This window comes from Myxine glutinosa, chromosome 2 (genome assembly GCF_964187855.1).
Source record: "Myxine glutinosa chromosome 2, kmMyxGlut1.1, whole genome shotgun sequence".
In the NCBI taxonomy this organism is placed as follows: Eukaryota; Metazoa; Chordata; class Myxini; order Myxiniformes; family Myxinidae; genus Myxine; species Myxine glutinosa.
This window is the reverse complement of record NC_136262.1, coordinates 1,327,326-1,346,918: the sequence shown is the minus strand read 5'-3', so window position 1 is coordinate 1,346,918 and position 19,593 is coordinate 1,327,326. Positions and strand designations below refer to the sequence as shown.

The 19,593-nt window shown below is 43.8% G+C and overlaps 1 protein-coding gene across 3 annotated transcripts in view; it reads right to left on the bottom strand.

The window, feature by feature from the left end:
- LOC137422103 (pleckstrin homology domain-containing family F member 2) overlaps positions 1–18,438 on the bottom strand; it is a 35,716-nt gene extending 17,278 nt beyond the window's left edge. The window contains exon 1 of one of the 3 annotated variants that reach the window (XR_013622617.1): positions 18,102–18,426. The gene's annotated coding sequence lies outside the window, so the exon portion shown is untranslated. Of the gene's footprint in view, positions 1–18,101 lie in introns of all 3 variants that reach the window. The other 2 variants (XR_013622618.1, XM_068108852.2) reach the window with 2 other exon arrangements.
- Positions 18,439–19,593: the final 1,155 nt, after the last annotated feature.

Sequence of the window (19,593 nt, the reverse complement as noted above, 5' to 3'; positions counted from 1 at the left end):
ATCAGCAGCTACTGCTATTATAGCACTTGTAGATGTATCTATATATCAGCAGCTACTGCTATTATAGCACTCATAGATGTATCTATATATCAGCAGCTACTGCTATTATAGCACTCATAGATGTATCTATATATCAGCAGCTACTGCTATTATAGCACTCATAGATGTATCTATATATCAGCAGCTACTGCTATTATAGCACTCATAGATGGATCTATCATCACCTACTACTACATATCGTGCAGCGCTCGTTTAATTTTTGACTAGGAATCCACAGCAATAATTATCACGTGAGGCTCTCCCGTTTCCCGATGATATTTGGCTTCTCCTTCAGAATACCAACGACTTCTTGAACTTCCAAGTGGGCCTCTTCTCGGCAGTACGACTCTTACTGCAGGTACTGCATATAGGATACGACTCATCTGTGGTACTCAGCTCCTCAACACAGCCACACAAATAGCACACATCTTCACAGCCAGCCGTGTAGTATGGCTTCTCTGTCGCATCGTTGCATGTGAGATTGGCTTTGGTGTAGACATTATTGAAGACGTTTGCCTCATTGGTCTCCTGCAGATCGGCGAAGTTCGAGCACATATAACTTGGCTCAGACAGTACGCGAGCACTTACAAAATTCGAACCTGTTCCACTGAGCGGGAACGGATTTTACTGACTTGGCGAGCAAAAAAAAATAAAAAAGTTTTTAGGGGCGGACGACTTTTATGGGGCGGACGGCGATGATAAATAGGAAAAAAAATTTAACCAGCCTTAGTCTCCAGCATTCTCAGGTTTGGACTCCCACATAACATTCACGATTGCATGACGTTCATTGTGACGTCTTCTTACATCGAGCAACGGTACCCGCCCTATGGGCGGGGCTTCAATTGGGAGGCCCAAATGAAAAGGCTAAATATCGGAAATTGAAGGCTTTTTTATTTTAAACGATTTATATAAAGCACAGATTTATCCTATCTCGTCTTCAGTTGTCTTACCCTTCCTCCCGTCCATGGTACACTGAATCTTGTGGTGAGGCAGTTGCCCTGAAACAACTTGCCTTTGCCTCTTGGAAGGCGAATCCAACTGAAGGCAATCTCAGTTCCTTCCACCAAGCTCGGAACAAGTGTGTGTCTACCCTCGGGAGTGCCAGGAAGCACTATCTCTCCACACTCAAGAATGAACTCTCAAACCTGTCTCCTTCCTCCAAATCCTGGTGGCGTCTGGTCAAATCCGTTTCTGGTGTTTGTTCCCCCTCCATCCCCTCCGTTACCTCAAATGGCTACACAGTTGACACCGCATGTGACAAAGCCGAATGCCTCAACTCTGTGTTTGCCTCAAAATCTTGTCCCAAACCCATCTCTCTCTGTTCCCACCTTACCCAGTCGAACCCAACTGCTCCTGGACTCTGTGTCCTTCTCTCCTGACAAGGTGGAGGAGTTTTTGTCAAACCTCGACTCCGATTCTGCAACTGGACCAGATGGCATCAGCCCACGGGTCCTAAAATCCTGCTCTGCCGCTCTATCTCACCCTCTCTCTGTTCTTTTCACCCTCTCTTTTGCTCAAGGTCATCTGCCAGCATCCTGGAAATCAGAAAACATTACCGCTTTACACAAAAAGGTGCAAAAACAGATCCTTGCAACTACAGACCAATCAGCCTGCTCCCAATTATCAGCAAAGTCATGGAATCAGTCATTGCTTCGGATATGAAATCCTTCCTCTTCTCCAATGGCTTGATCTCCGATCATCAATTTGGATTCAGGCCAGGTCATTCTACTCTAGACATGCTGCTTCTGTTGTCTCAACAATGGATGGAGGTCCTCAATGCCAAACAGGAAATCAGAGCCGTCTCCCTTGACATATCACGTGCCTTCGATAAGGTCTGGCACCCAGCTCTGCTCACCAAACTCTCCTCCTATGGTATCCATGGAAATCTCCATGCATGGCTTGCGGACTTCCTCTCTGGTCGTAGACAACGTGTGGCCCTGAATGGATTTCTCTAATCTCCCCTTCCTGTTCAGGCTGGAGGTCCACAAGGCAGTGTTCTGGGCCCTGTGCTTTTTCTGGTCTTCATCAATGATCTCTCCGACTCTCTGGAAAATCCTCCCTATCTCCTTGCTGATGACTCCACTCTCTGCCGCTCCATTCCTCTTCCCTCAGATCGGCAGTCTGCAGCCTCCTCACTCTCTGAAGACCTGGACAAAATCACAGACTGGTCAAACAAGTGGAACATGTCTTTCAATCCTGACAAATCTCACACTCTTACGATGTCTCTCCGAAAAGATCGACTGGACAACCCTCCCATCTACTTTCTCAACAATCCTCTCCAAGAATTTCTGTCACTCAAGCTTTTGGGTCTCACTATCTGCCATGATCTTTCTTGGGAAAACCACATTTCCAAGCTGGCCTCCAAAGCCAGTCGCCGACTCGGCATCCTCCATCGTGCAAAGTCCTTCCTCGGCACACCTGAGCTCCTCACCACATACAAGGATTTCATTCGCAGCTCAATGGAATACTGTTCTCCCCTATGGGCCAGTGCTCCTGCCTCACACCTAGCTCGGCTTCACGCTGTTGAAACCAAAGCTTTCAGAATCATTGGAATCTCCTGTGATGAAGCTATCTCCAAGGGCCTTTCACTCACTCACCGCAGACAGGTAGGTGGTCTTTGTCTTCTACCGACTCCTCTCCGGCCTTGCTCCCCCAGCTCTCTCTGTGCTTTGTCCCCCAAATATTCCTACAGGTCGCCCAAGATCTGCCAGCAACCCTCTGATGGTTAAACTGCCGAAATCTCGGCTCTTTGCTCACCTTCACTCTTTCATTCCTCTTTTCTCCCGCCTCTGGAACAAACTCCCACACTCCCTTCAACCCCACTCCTCCCTCCAGGTCTTTAAAACAGCTGTTCACCACCATCTCTTATCTTTCCCCTTCCAAAACCTTGATCTTTTCTACCCCCACTAATTCACCCCAGATCCACCTTGTTTGAAATTCCAACTTCTTTCTCCTGGCAGTGTCCATATGTTTTATACCTCTCCCACCCCCCCCCCCCTTCCCATGCCTCCCTCCCCTCAAAGCCCTCTCCCTCCCACAGATCTCTCGATGTCGTGTTTGTCCCCGTCTCCCCCTCTCGCCCCATCTTGTCTACCGCTCCCCATGTTATATGTTTTAATAATAATAATAATAATGCATTTATTTTATATAGCGCTTTTCAGGAAGCCCAAAGACGCTTTGACAGAGTGCAAAACATAATGCATAGCAAAACATAAAAACAATTGCAAAAAAAGAAGAATCAATAGGGAAATATTCAAAGCACAAAGGAGGGAGAAGGAGAGGAGATAGTCAGGGGTTAGATGCTGTGGGTTAAATGTTGAATGCAGTGTTGAACAGGTGGGTCTTGAGTGATGTTTTGAATGTGGTGAGTGAGGAGGAGTCTCTGATGGTGTGAGGTAGTGAGTTCCAGAGGGTGGGAGCAGCGATGGAGAAGGCCCTGTCCCCCCAGGATCTGAATTTGGTCTGGATGGGGGGGGGGGGGGGGGGGTCAGGAAGTTGGTACCAGCAGAGCGGAGGTTGTGGGTGGGAGTGTGTCTGGAGAGGAGGTCAGCCAGGTAGGATGGGGCCAGGTTATGGAGGGCTTTGTAGGTCAAGAGGATTTTGTACTGGATTCTCTGGGAGTTGGGGAGCCAGTGAAACTTGTAAAGGACGGGGGTGATGTGGTCACGGGTCCGGGAATGGGTGATTAGACGGGCAGCGGAGTTCTGAATGTATTGGAGTTTATTGGTGATTGTTGAGGGTGAACCATAAAGGAGGCTATTGCAGTCGTCCAGACGGGAAGTGATGATGGCGTGGATGAGGGTTTCTGCAGCCACGGAGGAGAGGGATGGACAGAGACGGGCGATGTTTTTCAGGTGAAAGAAGGCTGTCTTTGTGATCTGTTTAGTGTATTTGTCGAAGGAGAGGGTTTGGTCAAAGATGATTCCAAGATTCCGGATGTGAGGGGAGGTGGATACTGGGATACCGTCGATGTTGAGGGCAAAGTTATGGGTGGATTTTATGAGCGTTTTTGGGCCAATGATGATTAATTCAGATTTATCATAGTTAAGTTTGAGGAAGTTGATTTGAAGCCAGGATTTTATTTCAGTGATACAGTTTGTTCCCCCAGGATCTGAGCAGTGGAGATGGGTGGGTGGCGGTGGAGATGGACTTGGTGGAGATGAAAAGCTGGATGTCATCGGCGAAGCAGTGGAATTGGAGACCATGACGGCGGATTAAGTGACCGAGGAGGGACAGGTAAAGGATGAAGAGGAGGGGGCCAAGAACTGAACCTTAGGGGACACCTTGAGGGATTTGCAGTTATTGATGGAGATGAACTGGCGTCTGTCAGAGAGGTATGATTTAATCCAAGAGAGGGCAGTGCCGGTAATGTTAAAGGTGGTTTCAAGTCGGGTGAGTAGGATGGTGTGAGCGATGGTGTCAAAGGCGGCGCTGAGGTCGAGGAGGACGAGAATCTTGAGGTTGCCAGCGTCAGAGGAGAGGAGAAGGTCGTTGGTGATTTTGAGGAGAGCAGTTTCAGTACTGTGGTTGGAGTGGAATCCGGATTGGAATGTTTCATGGAGGTTATTGGCAGAGAGGTGATGTTTGAGTTGAGTGGCTACAGCGCGTTCCAAAACTTTTGACAGAAAGGGTAGGTTGGAGGTGGGTCTAGTTATTTAGGGTGTCAGGGTTTAGTCCAGGTTTTTTCAGAATGGGGGTAACAGCAGCAATTTTGAGGGACGGTGGGACGATGCCTGTAGACAGGGAGGAGTTTATTGTTGCAACGATAAGTGGAGAGACAGCAGGAAGGGAGGCCTTGACAAAGCTGGAGGGGATGGGGTCAAGAGTGCAGGTGGCAGTTTTCATTCCTATGAGGAGTTCAGAGAGGTCAGTAGGGGAGACTGGGGAGAATTGAAACAGGGGATGGCAGGATAAGGGGAGGCAGGTGGTTTGAGGGGGAGCGGGTGCGGCGGTGGTCAAGCTGTTGTAGATGTTTTCAATTTTGCGTTGGAAGAATGAAAGGAAGGAGATGCAGTTGTCTACTGTGAATGACTGGGTGGTGGTGTTCAGGGGGCTGAGGAGTTTGTTTATTGTAGAGAAGAGTGCTTTTGGGTTTCCGGAGCCAGAGTGGATAATTTGAGAGTAGTAGGCGGAGTGGGCGCGGGAGAGGGCATCTTTATAGTGTTGTAGGTGGTCCTTGTAGGCCTGGGAGTGAACTGAGACCAGTTTTATTGTGGAGTCTTTCAAGTTGGCGAGCATGAGTTTTCATCAGGCGGAGTTCAGGGGTAAACCAGGGAGCAGAATGGGTGAAAGAAACTGTTTTGGTTTTCATAGGCGCAAGCTGGTCAAGGCAGGAGAGAGTGTGGTTGTAGTAGTCAGTGAGGTCAGAAGGGGTGTGGAGGTCAACGAAGGGAGAAGTGGACATTTTTTCAGAGAGGGTGGATGAGAATGAGGTAGGTGAAAGAGCGTTTAGCTTACGGAAGTTGATAGTGCGATAATGCCTTGGTGCTGGGGTGGGGATGTTGATGGTCAGAGTGATGGCTAAGTGGTCAGAGAGAGTGAGGTCGGAGCCAGAGAGATGGTGCAAAATTAGTCCAGTAGAGCAGACAAGGTCGAAAATGTGACCACGGTTATGGGTAGGAAAGTTGACATGTTGCGTGAGGTTAAAGCAGGTGAGTAAATCAGTTAAGTCAGTAGTTATCGTGGTCAGTGGAGTCCATGTAAATCGTTTTATGTGTCGGTTTGTCTTTCTGTGTGAATAATGTTAGCCCTTTCACGAGCCTCGATCTTGTATACAAAAAAAAAAAAAATCCATTAAATCTCGATCGGTGCAGCTGTCTGTGCGGCACCCGGGAAAATAACGTCATGCGGGAGCAACTATCAGCAGGATGTGGCAGTGTGGGAGTCCATGTTTGCACCGATCGCTGCACCGTGTGCCGCACAAACGGCTGCACCGATCACTGCACCATGTGCCGCACAAACGACTGCACCGATCGCTGCACAGCTGCATCGATCGGATGTGGCATGAAGGAGGATCTGCACTTCGGCATGGAGGATCAGATCTAACAGATCGCTGTCTCCATCGATCTTGCTAAGGCCATAACACCTGTCGGCTCAAAATCCTTTTCAGTTGATTTGGTGCAGTTACACGTATCGGGAGTACATACGACATCGCGATTGTGAACACGATTATCGATCACGATTCAGGGTCATAGTGTATCGATCACGATTTGAAACACGATGGAATAATATTTACGGATATGAACAGCGATGCGGCTTCTATTGAAATTCTAAAGATACTGTTTAGATTTTGATGATTTGCGTGTGATATGATTCAACAGATGTTTATATGAATCGTTTAAAATAAAAAAGCCTTCAACTTCTGATATTTTGCCATCACCATATGCAGATTCGCCAGGGACCCACGATCGATGTTTCTCGACGTGAACGTACCTGTTTGTTTGCGAACAGGTACGTTTTTCATGGAAGTCCTTCACGAACCTGCTGTCCATGTCTGACGTGCGACTGAACGTGCTACAGGAATGTGGAATTTATTGGTTTCATGCTTTAGCATTCGCCGTATCTGCATTGCCCGTTTGCTTCTGGCCTCCCACCCGTGCGTCGCACGGGTATCTCTCTAGTATAATTAAATGCAATTTGTTTGATTCCTGACAAATATAATTCACCATGAACTGAATGTGCCATGGAAGGGCTAATGTGTAAGCCAACCTCCTCCCCTCCCCTGCAGGCCAACCTCCACCCTCCGCCCCTCTCCCCTGCAGGCAAACCTCCGCCCTCCGCCCCTCTCCCCTGCAGGCCAACCTCCGCCCTCGCAGGCCAACCTCTGCCCTTCTCCCCTGCAGGCCTACCTCGGCCCTCCACCCCTCTCCCCTGCAGGCCAACCTCCGCCCTCCGCCCCTCCCCTGCAGGCCAACCTCCGCCCCTCTCCCCTGCAGGCCAACCTCCGCCCTCCAACCCTCTCCACTCCACCCCTCTCCCCTGCAGGCCAACCTCCACCCTCTGCTCTCTCCCCTGCAGGCCAACCTCCGCCCTCTGCTCTCTCCCCTGCAGGCCAACCTCCGCCCTCCGCCCCTCTCCCCAGCAGGCCAACCTCCGCCCTCCGCCCCTCTCCCCTGCAGGCCAACCTCCGCCCCTCTCCCATGCAGGCCAATCTCCACCCCTTTCCCTTGCAGGCCAAGGTATGCCCCTCTTCCCGCCGAGGGGACGACGCTGATTGGCCAGAGCCAGAGCAGCGTTATTTCAGTTTTTAACATTAATTTGATGAATTGCAACTTTTATTGTGAGGTTGACCTGGCATGTGTTACAATAATGTGGTGAGAGGAGATTTCAGAGAAATCTGTCCAGGGGTATGGCATTATCAATTATATACACAATATACAAATCAAAAAAGATGGCACACAACACATCAAACACAGATTGTCCAAGTGGGTCAAAGTTTGTCCAAAAAAATAAATAAATAAATAAATAAACTTGTCAAAAATCGTTTGTCATTGGGGAAAAAAACAAGCAAACCAGTGAAAGATCCTACATAATGTCGTGCTGAATTTTTAACGTACTTGGTAAAAGGAATAAAAACAAGTTCAACTAGACGGCACTCAGTAGAGACCATACCTCCGCAAGGTGAACAGTTTACGTTTTCTATCCCAGATCAGACCAGAAAAATCACAATACAGAATCACATTTAATCAAAATCATCCGTCCACAACTTTTTGAGATATCCTGCTATATATCGTTCTTGGCCCAGTCTCCCAATGGTGAAGAATCACTTAAAAAACTAGAACGCCATCAGTAGAGCGCATACTCCCGCCGTGGGTGGCTGCTGCTGAGCCCTATCTTCAATGGTAAAAAATTCCTGGATCCGGAATAATATCCTGAGCTTCACCAAAAACTAATCAATTCTTCCCAAGGGCAATCATCCCACCAACTTTCATCCAAATCCGTTCAGAACTTTTCCAGATATCTTGCACACGAACACACGAACGCATTACTCCCTGGCGGGAGTAATTATACTAGCTGGATCCGTATCCTCACAAACATTGAATCGATTCTTCCTTGTTCACAAACACAACCGGGCCACCAAGTTTCGTCCAAATCCATCCATAACTTTTTGAGATATCCTGCTATATATCGTTTTTGGACATGAAATCACTCAATGGTGAAGAATCACTAAAAAAATTATACTAGTCAGATCTGAATCCGGATCCGGGTCTTCACCAAAATCTAATCATTTCGTCCTTGTCACATACACGATATCTCTGCCAAATTTCATCAGAATCTGTCCACAACTTTTTGAGATATCTTGTTCACAAACAAACAAACAAACAAGAAGACGTCATGCGGAGCACGATACTTGCAAAATACGCCCCCCAACCCCTCCCCAAGAAAAAATAAATTCCATTGATACAGCAAATTGTCCATTTCATCAAGATTAAAATTGACAATCTTGATCGAAGCTCGGGCCAATAGGAAGAAAATTGACGATTTTTCAGATGAAAAATGATAATTTTGGAAGGTTCACCTTGAGTTGACCTTTGCCCTTTTGACCTCCAAAAATAGTTTCCATATTTAGTGACAATATGCAATTCCTCTTCAAATTTCAAGTCAAATAGATGAAAATATAGGATTATATAAATGTGGCCTATGTTGACCTTTTGGCCTATGTTGACCTCAAATATACTTGGTGGTTGAATTCAGTGACCAGATATGCAAATCCTCTTCAAATTTCAAGTCAATTCTATGAAAATTGAGGATTTTAGAAATGTGGCCCATGTTGACCTTTTGGCCTATGTTGACCTCAAATATACTTGGTGGTTGAATTCAGTGACCAGATATGCAACTCCTCTTCAAATTTCAAGTCAATTGGATGAAAATTGAGGATTTTATAAATTTGGCCTATGTTGACATTTTGGCCTAGGTTGACCTTTTGGCCTATGTTCACCTAAAATATAATTTGTGGTTGAATTCAGTGACCAGATATGCAAGTCCTCTTCAAATTTCAAATCAATTGGATGAAAATTGAGGATTTTTGAAATTTGGCCTATGTTGACATTTTGGCCTATGTTGACCTCAAGATCACTTGGTGGTTGAATTCAGTGACCATATATGCAAGTCCTCTTCAAATTTCAAGTCAATCGGATGAAAATTGAGGATTTTAGAAATTTAGCAAAGTTGGTGACCTTTGGCCTATGTTGGCCTTTTGACCTATTGACCCCAAAAACAATAGGCTTCTTGCTTTTGACCAACTCTACCATTTGGTGAAGTTTCGTGAAGATCGGTTGAAAATTGTGACCTGTAGGCCGGTGACAAACAAACAGACAAACAGAACCATGAACACAACCGACCAATATACTTGAAAAATCTTTGATTTTTGCAACAAGAAGACGTCATGCGCAGCACGATACTTGCAAAATCCACCCCCCCCCCCCACCCCCAAAAAGTTTTCCATTGATACAGCAAATTGTCCATTTCATGAAGATTAAAATTTACAATCTTGATCAAAGCTCAGGCCAACAGGATGAAAAGTGACGTTTTTCAGATAGATGATTTTGGAAGGTTGACCTTGAGTTGACCTTTGACCTTTTGACCTCAAAAATAGTTAGTTTCCCTATTTAGAGACTCAATGTGCCAATGCTGTTCAATTTTCAAGTCAATCGGATGAAAATTAAGGATATTAACATTTTGGCCTATGTTGAACTTTTTTTTGGCCTATGTTGACCTCAAAAATAGATGGTGGTTGAATTCAGTGACCATATATAAAAATCCTCTTTGAAGTTCAAGTCAATCAAATGAAAATTGGTGATTTTAGAAATTTGGCCTAAGTTGACCTTTCGGCCTATGTTGACCACAAGTAAACTTGGTGGTTGAATTCAGTGACTAGATATGCAAGTCCTCTTCAAATTTCAAGTCAATTGGATGAAAATTGAGGATTTTAGAAATTTGGCCTATGTTGACCTTTGGCCTATGTTGACCTCATGTATACTTGGTGGTTGAATTCAGTGACTAGATATGCAAGTCCTCTTCAAATTTCAAGTCAAATGGATGAAAATTGAGGATTTTAGAAATGTGGCCCATGTTGACCTTTTGGCCTATGTTGACCTCAAATATAGTTGGTGGTTGAATTCAGTGACCAGATATGCAACTCCTCTTCAAATTTCAAGTCAATTGGATGAAAATTGAGGATTTTATAAATTTGGCCTATGTTGACATTTTGGCCTAGGTTGACCTTTTGGCCTATGTTCACCTAAAATATAATTTGTGGTTGAATTCAGTGACCAGATATGCAAGTCCTCTTCAAATTTCAAATCAATTGGATGAAAATTGAGGATTTTTGAAATTTGGCCTATGTTGACATTTTGGCCTATGTTGACCTCAAGAACACTTGGTGGTTGAATTCAGTGACCAGATATGCAAGTCCTCTTCAAATTTCAAGTCAATCGGATGAAAATTGAGGATTTTAGAAATTTAGCAAAGTTGGTGACCTTTGGCCTATGTTGGCCTTTTGACCTATTGACCCCAAAAACAATAGGCTTCTTGCTTTTGACCAACTCTACCATTTGGTGAAGTTTCGTGAAGATCGGTTGAAAATTGTGACCTGTAGGCCGGTGACAAACAAACAGACAAACAGAACCATGAACACAACCGACCAATATACTTGAAAAATCTTTGATTTTTGCAACAAGAAGACGTCATGCGCAGCACGATACTTGCAAAATCCACCCCCCCCCCCCCCGCCCCCAAAAAGTTTTCCATTGATACAGCAAATTGTCCATTTCATGAAGATTAAAATTTACAATCTTGATCAAAGCTCAGGCCAACAGGATGAAAAGTGACGTTTTTCAGATAGATGATTTTGGAAGGTTGACCTTGAGTTGACCTTTGACCTTTTGACCTCAAAAATAGTTAGTTTCCCTATTTAGAGACTCAATGTGCCAATGCTGTTCAATTTTCAAGTCAATCGGATGAAAATTAAGGATATTAACATTTTGGCCTATGTTGAACTTTTTTTTGGCCTATGTTGACCTCAAAAATAGATGGTGGTTGAATTCAGTGACCATATATAAAAATCCTCTTTGAAGTTCAAGTCAATCAAATGAAAATTGGTGATTTTAGAAATTTGGCCTAAGTTGACCTTTCGGCCTATGTTGACCACAAGTAAACTTGGTGGTTGAATTCAGTGACTAGATATGCAAGTCCTCTTCAAATTTCAAGTCAAATGGATGAAAATTGAGGATTTTAGAAATTTGGCCCATGTTGACCTTTTGGCCTATGTTGACCTCAAATATAGTTGGTGGTTGAATTCAGTGACCAGATATGCAACTCCTCTTCAAATTTCAAGTCAATTGGATGAAAATTGAGGATTTTATAAATTTGGCCTATGTTGACATTTTGGCCTAGGTTGACCTTTTGGCCTATGTTCACCTAAAATATAATTTGTGGTTGAATTCAGTGACCAGATATGCAAGTCCTCTTCAAATTTCAAATCAATTGGATGAAAATTGAGGATTTTTGAAATTTGGCCTATGTTGACATTTTGGCCTATGTTGACCTCAAGAACACTTGGTGGTTGAATTCAGTGACCAGATATGCAAGTCCTCTTCAAATTTCAAGTCAATTGGAGGAAAATTGAGGATTTTAGAAATTTGGCCTATGTTGACCTTTTGGCCTATGTTGACCTTTTGGCCTATGTTGACCTTTTGGCCTATGTTGACCTTTTGGCCTATGTTCACCTAAAATATAATTTATGGTTGAATTTAGTGACCAGATATGCAAGTCCTCTTCAAATTTCAAGTCGATTGGATGAAAATTGAGGATTTTAGAAATTTGGCCTATGTTGACCATTTGGCCTATGTTGATCTCAAAAATACTTGGTGGTTGAATTTAGTGACCAGATATGCAAGTGGTCTTCAAATTTCAAGTCAATCGGATCAAAATTGAGGATTTTAGAAATTTAGCAAAGTTGGTGACCTTTGGCCTATGTTGACCTTTTGACCTATTGCCCCCAAAACAATAGGCTTCTTGCTTTTGACAAACTACCATGTGGTGAAGTTTCGTGAAGATCGGTTGAAAATTGTGACCTGTAGGCCGGTGACAGACAAACAGACAGACAGACAGGCAGACAGAACAGACAGAGACAGACAAACAGACAGGCAGACAGAACTACAAACACAACCGACCAATATACTTGAAAAATCTTCGATTTTGCAAGTAACAAGAAGACGTCATGCGGAGCACAATACTTGCAAAATCTGCCCCCCACCCCCAAGAAAAAAAATTCCGTTGATACAGCAAATTGTCCATTTCATCAAGATTAAAATTGACAATCTTGATCAAAGCTCGGGTCAACAGGATGAAAATTGACGATTTTTCAGATGAAAAATTATGATTTTGGAAGGTTGACCTTGAGTTGACCATTGACCTTTTGACCTCAAAAATAGTTAGTTTCCCTATTCAGTGACTCAATGTGCAAATGCTGTTCAATTTTCAAGTCAATCGGATGAAAATTGAGGATTTTTGAAACTTGGCCTATGTTGACCTTTTGGCCTATGTTGACCTCAAAAACACTTGGTGGTTGAATTCAGTGACCAGATATGCAAGTCCTCTTCAAATTTCAAGTGAATCGGATGAAAATTGAGGATTTTAGAAATTTAGCAACGTTGGTGACCTTTGGCCTATGTTGACCTTTTGACCTATTGACCCCCAAAACAAGAGGCTTCTTCTGACCATCTCTACCATTTGGTGAAGTTTCGTGAAGATCGGTTGAAAATTGTGATCTATAGGAGACAGACAAACAGACAAACAGACAGACAAACACAAAGACAAACAGAAAGACAAACAGAAAGACAAACAGAAAGACAAACAGAAAGACAAACAGAAAGACAGACAGAAAGACAGACACAGACAGAGACAGACAAACACAAAGACAAACAGAAAGACAAACAGAAAGACAAACAGAAAGACAAACAGAAAGACAAACAGAAAGACAAACAGAAAGACAGACACAGACAGAGACAGACAAACAAAAAGACAAACAGAAAGACAAACAGAAAGACAAACAAAAAGACAAACAGAAAGACAAACAGAAAGACAAACAGAAAGACAAACAGAAAGACAAACAGAAAGACAAACAGAAAGACAAACAGAAAGACAAACAGAAAGACAAACATACAGAATGAAAAATAACTTAGAGCGACACTTGACAAAACAGAACAAAGTAGATTTGGCACTCGGTAGAGCATCCTTTTGACCTCAAAAATAATTAGTGGTTGAATTCAGTGACCTGATGTGCAAATCGTCTTCAAAGCTTTAGTTGGAAAGAAAAAAAAGAACCACCTTTGGAGGCCATTTTTCCCCACAGAGCAGGGGTGGGCCTTTTTCGGGCAACGCGATCCCCTTTTTGAAGCAATGTTTTTTGGCCGGATGCCCTTCCTGTCGCCAACCATGTTAATCGCCTCTTGCGACACACAGGGAATTACCAGTGAACTGGTACTCAATTTGCCGACCTCAGAAGGATGACAGGCTGAGTCAACCCCCCTGGCGTTAATTCAGCGATTGACCTGGAATCGAACCCAGGATCCTAGGATCCCAAGCCGGCACCCTAACCGCTAAGCCAACACCAGGCTTCAAAGTTTAAGTTACAAACAACAACAACAGGCATTTAAGGCCATTTTCCCTGCTAGAGCGGGGGTTAGCCTTGCGGTCCCCATGACAATCTTCTCCATTTTGCCCTATTTTCTGCATCTCCCCTTGTTAACCCCCTTGCCCGCATTTCTTCTTCCACCATCTTTAGCCAAGTCTTTCTCGGTCTTCCCCGTCCTCTACTTCCTTCCACATTCATTTCCATCACTCTTCTCAGCCAGTCACTTTCATCCTTCCTCAACACATGACCAAACCATCTCAACCTGTTTCTCTTCACTCTTCAAAGTTTAAGTTAATCTGATGACAATTGACAATTTTAGAAATTTGGCCTATGTTGACCAAAATAGTTGGTGGTTGGTTTCAGTTTGCAGATATGTAAATCCTATTCAAATTTCAAGTCAATCGGATGAAAATTGAGGATTTTAGAAATTTGAAAAAAAGTGGTTGACCTTTGGCCTATGTTGACCTTTAAAATATATAGGAATTTGTCGGAACACGAATTTTACCATTTGGTGAAGTTTCGTGAAGATCGGTTGAAAATTGTGACTTGTAGGCAAGTATAAATGAGCGGGCACGCATGCGCACACACTTTTCCCAAGTAATAACGCACAAGACCAACCAATTATACTTGCAAAAATCGAACAAAAAGGGGTGAAAACATAACCTCCATCCACCTTTGGTGGCGGATGTAAAAATGTCTAATTTTACCACAAAGCATACATCAAAGATCATTATTACCTCTGCCACCAAAGGTGGACAGAGGATATATTTTCAGCCCTGTCTGTCTGTGAATAGGATATCTCAAAACGTTAGTTAACCCTTTGAGTACGGATGACGTCCAGTGCCGCAACCCGCGAAAAAGTTTTGTGTATGGATGACGTTACTACACGTCATCGACTACACCTATAAATAGATCGTCAGTATGTGGTTGCATTCCCGTACCAAAATGCCAAATTAATCCCGTACCGGGGGTATTTTTATCAAAAAAAAAAATCCCGCACTCAAAGGGTAAGGACATATTCGGATGAAACTTGGACAGGTTGGTTGGTGTGAGAAGGACAAATCGATTCGAATTTGGTGAAGATCCTAATATGAGAATTTTTTTGGATCATTGTATAAATCATTCTTTTGTATCACAATCTAAATCAAATCTGTCCGACTTTTGAGCCATCAAATCAACAGTATTTGACTCAATCAATAAAATGTTACTTTCATATTTTGGTCATAAAATAAATAAAAAGAGAAAAGAAACGCTTCAATGAGGAAAGTTCCTGATCTCCATCACAGTTGTTATACCAGTTTATGTGTTATGGTGAAAGTTCCCGATCTCCATCACAGTATTAAACTAGTTTATGTGTTATGGTAAAAGTTCCCAATCTCCATCACAGTTGTTAGACTAGTTTATGTGTTATGGTGAAAGTTCCCGATCTCCATCACAGTATTAAACTAGTTTATGTGTTATGGTGAAAGTTCCTGATCTCCATCACAGTATTAAACTAGTTTATGTGTTATGGTGAAAGTTCCCGATCTCCATCACAGTATTAAACTAGTTTATGTGTTATGGTGAAAGTTCCCGATCTCCATCACAGTTGTTAGACTAGTTTATGTGTTATGGTAAAAGTTCCTGATCTCCATCACAGTATTAAACTAGTTTATGTGTTATGGTAAAAGTTCCCAATCTCCATCACAGTTGTTAGACTAGTTTATGTGTTATGGTGAAAGTTCCCGATCTCCATCACAGTATTAAACTAGTTTATGTGTTATGGTGAAAGTTCCCGATCTCCATCACAGTATTAAACTAGTTTATGTGTTATGGTGAAAGTTCCCGATCTCCATCACAGTATTAAACTAGTTTATGTGTTATGGTGAAAGTTCCCGATCTCCATCACAGTATTAAACTAGTTTATGCGTTATGGTGAAAGTTCCCGATCTCCATCACAGTATTAAACTAGTTTATGTGTTATGGTGAAAGTTCCCGATCTCCATCACAGTATTAAACTAGTTTATGTGTTATGGTGAAAGTTCCCGATCTCCATCACAGTATTAAACTAGTTTATGTGTTATGGTGAAAGTTCCCGATCTCCATCACAGTTGTTAGACTAGTTTATGTGTTATGGTGAAAGTTCCCGATCTCCATCACAGTATTAAACTAGTTTATGTGTTATGGTGAAAGTTCCCGATCTCCATCACAGTTGTTAGACTAGTTTATGTGTTATGGTAAAAGTTCCCGATCTCCATCACAGTATTAAACTAGTTTATGTGTTATGGTGAAAGTTCCCGATCTCCATCACAGTATTAAACTAGTTTATGTGTTATGGTGAAAGTTCCCGATCTCCATCACAGTTGTTAGACTAGTTTATGTGTTATGGTAAAAGTTCCCGATCTCCATCACAGTATTAAACTAGTTTATGTGTTATGGTGAAAGTTCCCGATCTCCATCACAGTATTAAACTAGTTTATGCGTTTTGGTAAAAGTTCCCGATCTCCATCACAGTATTAAACTAGTTTGTGTGTTATGGTGAAAGTTCCCGATCTCCATCACAGTATTAAACTAGTTTATGTGTTATGGTAAAAGTTCCCGATCTCCATCACAGTATTAAACTAGTTTATGCGTTATGGTGAAAGTTCCCGATCTCCATCACAGTATTAAACTAGTTTATGTGTTATGGGAAAAGTTCCCGATCTCCATCACAGTATTAAACTAGTTTATGTGTTATGGTGAAAGTTCCCGATCTCCATCACAGTATTAAACTAGTTTATGTGTTATGGTGAAAGTTCCCGATCTCCATCACAGTATTAAACTAGTTTATGTGTTATGGTGAAAGTTCCCGATCTCCATCACAGTATTAAACTAGTTTATGTGTTATGGTGAAAGTTCCCGATCTCCATCACAGTATTAAACTAGTTTATGTGTTATGGTGAAAGTTCCCGATCTCCATCACAGTATTAAACTAGTTTATGTGTTATGGTGAAAGTTCCCGATCTCCATCACAGTATTAAACTAGTTTATGTGTTATGGTGAAAGTTCCCGATCTCCATCACAGTATTAAACTAGTTTATGCGTTATGGTGAAAGTTCCCGATCTCCATCACAGTTGTTAGACTAATTTATGTGTTATGGTGAAAGTTCCCGATCTCCATCACAGTATTAAACTAGTTTATGTGTTATGGTGAAAGTTCCCGATCTCCATCACAGTATTAAACTAGTTTATGCGTTATGGTGAAAGTTCCCGATCTCCATCACAGTTGTTAGACTAATTTATGTGTTATGGTGAAAGTTCCCGATCTCCATCACAGTATTAAACTAGTTTATGCGTTATGGTGAAAGTTCCCGATCTCCATCACAGTATTAAACTAGTTTATGTGTTATGGTGAAAGTTCCCGATCTCCATCACAGTTGTTAGACTAATTTATGTGTTATGGTGAAAGTTCCCGATCTCCATCACAGTATTAAACTAGTTTATGTGTTATGGTGAAAGTTCCCGATCTCCATCACAGTTGTTAGACGAGTTTATGTGTTATGGTGAAAGTTCCCGATCTCCATCACAGTATTAAACTAGTTTATGTGTTATGGTGAAAGTTCCCGATCTCCATCACAGTATTAAACTAGTTTATGCGTTATGGTGAAAGTTCCCGATCTCCATCACAGTATTAAACTAGTTTATGTGTTATGGTGAAAGTTCCCGATCTCCATCACAGTTGTTAGACGAGTTTATGTGTTATGGTGAAAGTTCCCGATCTCCATGACAGTATTAAACTAGTTTATGTGTTATGGTGAAAGTTCCCGATCTCCATCACAGTATTAAACTAGTTTATGCGTTATGGTGAAAGTTCCCGATCTCCATCACAGTATTAAACTAGTTTATGCGTTATGGTGAAAGTTCCCGATCTCCATCACAGTATTAAACTAGTTTATGTGTTATGGTGAAAGTTCCCGATCTCCATCACAGTATTAAACTAGTTTATGTGTTATGGTGAAAGTTCCCGATCTCCATCACAGTATTAAATTAGTTTATGTGTTATGGTGAAAGTTCCCGATCTCCATCACAGTATTAAACTAGTTTATGTGTTATGGTGAAAGTTCCCGATCTCCATCACAGTTTAGACTAGTTTATGTGTTAGTTATGGTAAATGTTACCAACAAGTTCCGTCACCAACACAGGCCCGACAATGTCCAATTTGTCGGCTCATTCTATTGTGTGGACATGTTCATTCTTTTGCGGAAATATCAATAATTCCGTCAATTGGAGCACGAAGAGACATGTGTCGGTATCGAAGTTCGAACCGTTGGAAATGTTCATTTCAATGTCATTCCAGTTGAGTGAGGCCTGCGGCCTGTGTTCGGTAAGGCGTGAACGAGGGCGACGCCGCCACGAACACAAATAACGATAAAACACCAATAAACACACACACACACACGAAGCTTACGGGTTTGCGATGAAGATATTGTCACCAAAAGTAGCTTTTCTTTCGTAAACTCGACACCGCGTCACCTCCTCACTTCTTCCGTCTTCGACTCGCTCCTGATTTTGCTTCTTCTTCTTCTTCTTCTTTAACGCAGGGCGGTAATGTAAAAGCTCGTGCACCAAACCAAACACAGCAGCTTCAAGTTGTTATTCCTCTTCTTCTTCTTCACCCCAACGAAAAAAATGTGAAAGCTCGTGCACCAAACCAAACACAACAGCTTTCGGTTCCCCTGTCATGTGACGTAATTTCAAACACTCCCACTGAGGTCATGTTGCTCTTCTTCTTCCTCAAAGCTGGAGAGGCTTCACAACTGCGATGCTGTTTATACGCCACGCCCCCTCGTTAAACGCACAGGGTGCACTGGACCTGTAGTAAATGACGTCAGGCCCTGGTACTCGATACCTTCATTCACCAGTATCACAATATGGGTGCTGTACCTTGGTAACCCATCCGATTATTGCTTTTCAGTGAAAAAGCCGTGCCCTAGATGCCTATGTTATCTTACTATAATTCACCAAATGTCCGTCTGTCTGTCTGTCTGTCTGTCTGTCTGTCCGTTCCCAGGTACTGCAAAAACGGCTGAAACGATCACAACGAAATTTTGGGTGGATAATCCTGGGACCCCCTGGAGTAAAATAGGCTATTGAAGGAGCTGTGCTCCAACGCGAGTCGAACGGATTGACGCGACAAAAGACGGGAATTCGTCCGAGTTGCTTTATTGCACAAATCAAACTCGGGTACTCTGAAAAGCCCGTTTATCGGGCAGCAATATATATACACACTCAAACACGTCATGCCGGAGCGTTTGCCCGGGAAAGGCGAGACCGGGCGTGCCCAGGCGTCCTGGGCGAGCCCTGGAAAGGCGAGTCTGGACGTGCCCGGGCGTCCTGGGCGAGCCCTGGAAAGCCGAGGCTGGGCATGCCCGGTCGTCCTGGGCGAGCCCCGGAAAGGCGAGACTGGGCGTGCCCGGGCGTCCTGGGCAAGCCCTGGAAAGGCGAGTCTGGGCATGCCCGGGAAAGACGAGACCGGGCGTGCCCGGGCGGCTCGGGCGAGCCCGGGAAAGGCGAGTCCGGGCATGCCCGGGAGAGGCGCGTCTGGGCCTATCCGGGCGGCCTGGGCGAGCCCGGCATGGTGATCGCTCCCTGGCCGCGTCCTCGGCAGGTGCAAGGCGATTGTGTATACCCAGCGGTAACCACTACACGCGCTCCTCCAGAATCGACTTGCACCGGCAGGGTCAATTTAAGGGGGGTCCTCATGACCTGGCCGAAGCGACCCCTGGAGGGTCGTGGGGGGGGGGGGTCCGGTGTGGTGGTGGGTGGTCGAGCGGGGGGAACCGTGGACGGGGGGCGGCCTCGCCGCGGAGGAAGGGCCAACAGTGGTGGTTGGTCGACGTCCACGTGCGTCGGCTTGAGGCGGTCCACCGAAATCCGGTCCGACCTGCCGCCGATGTCGA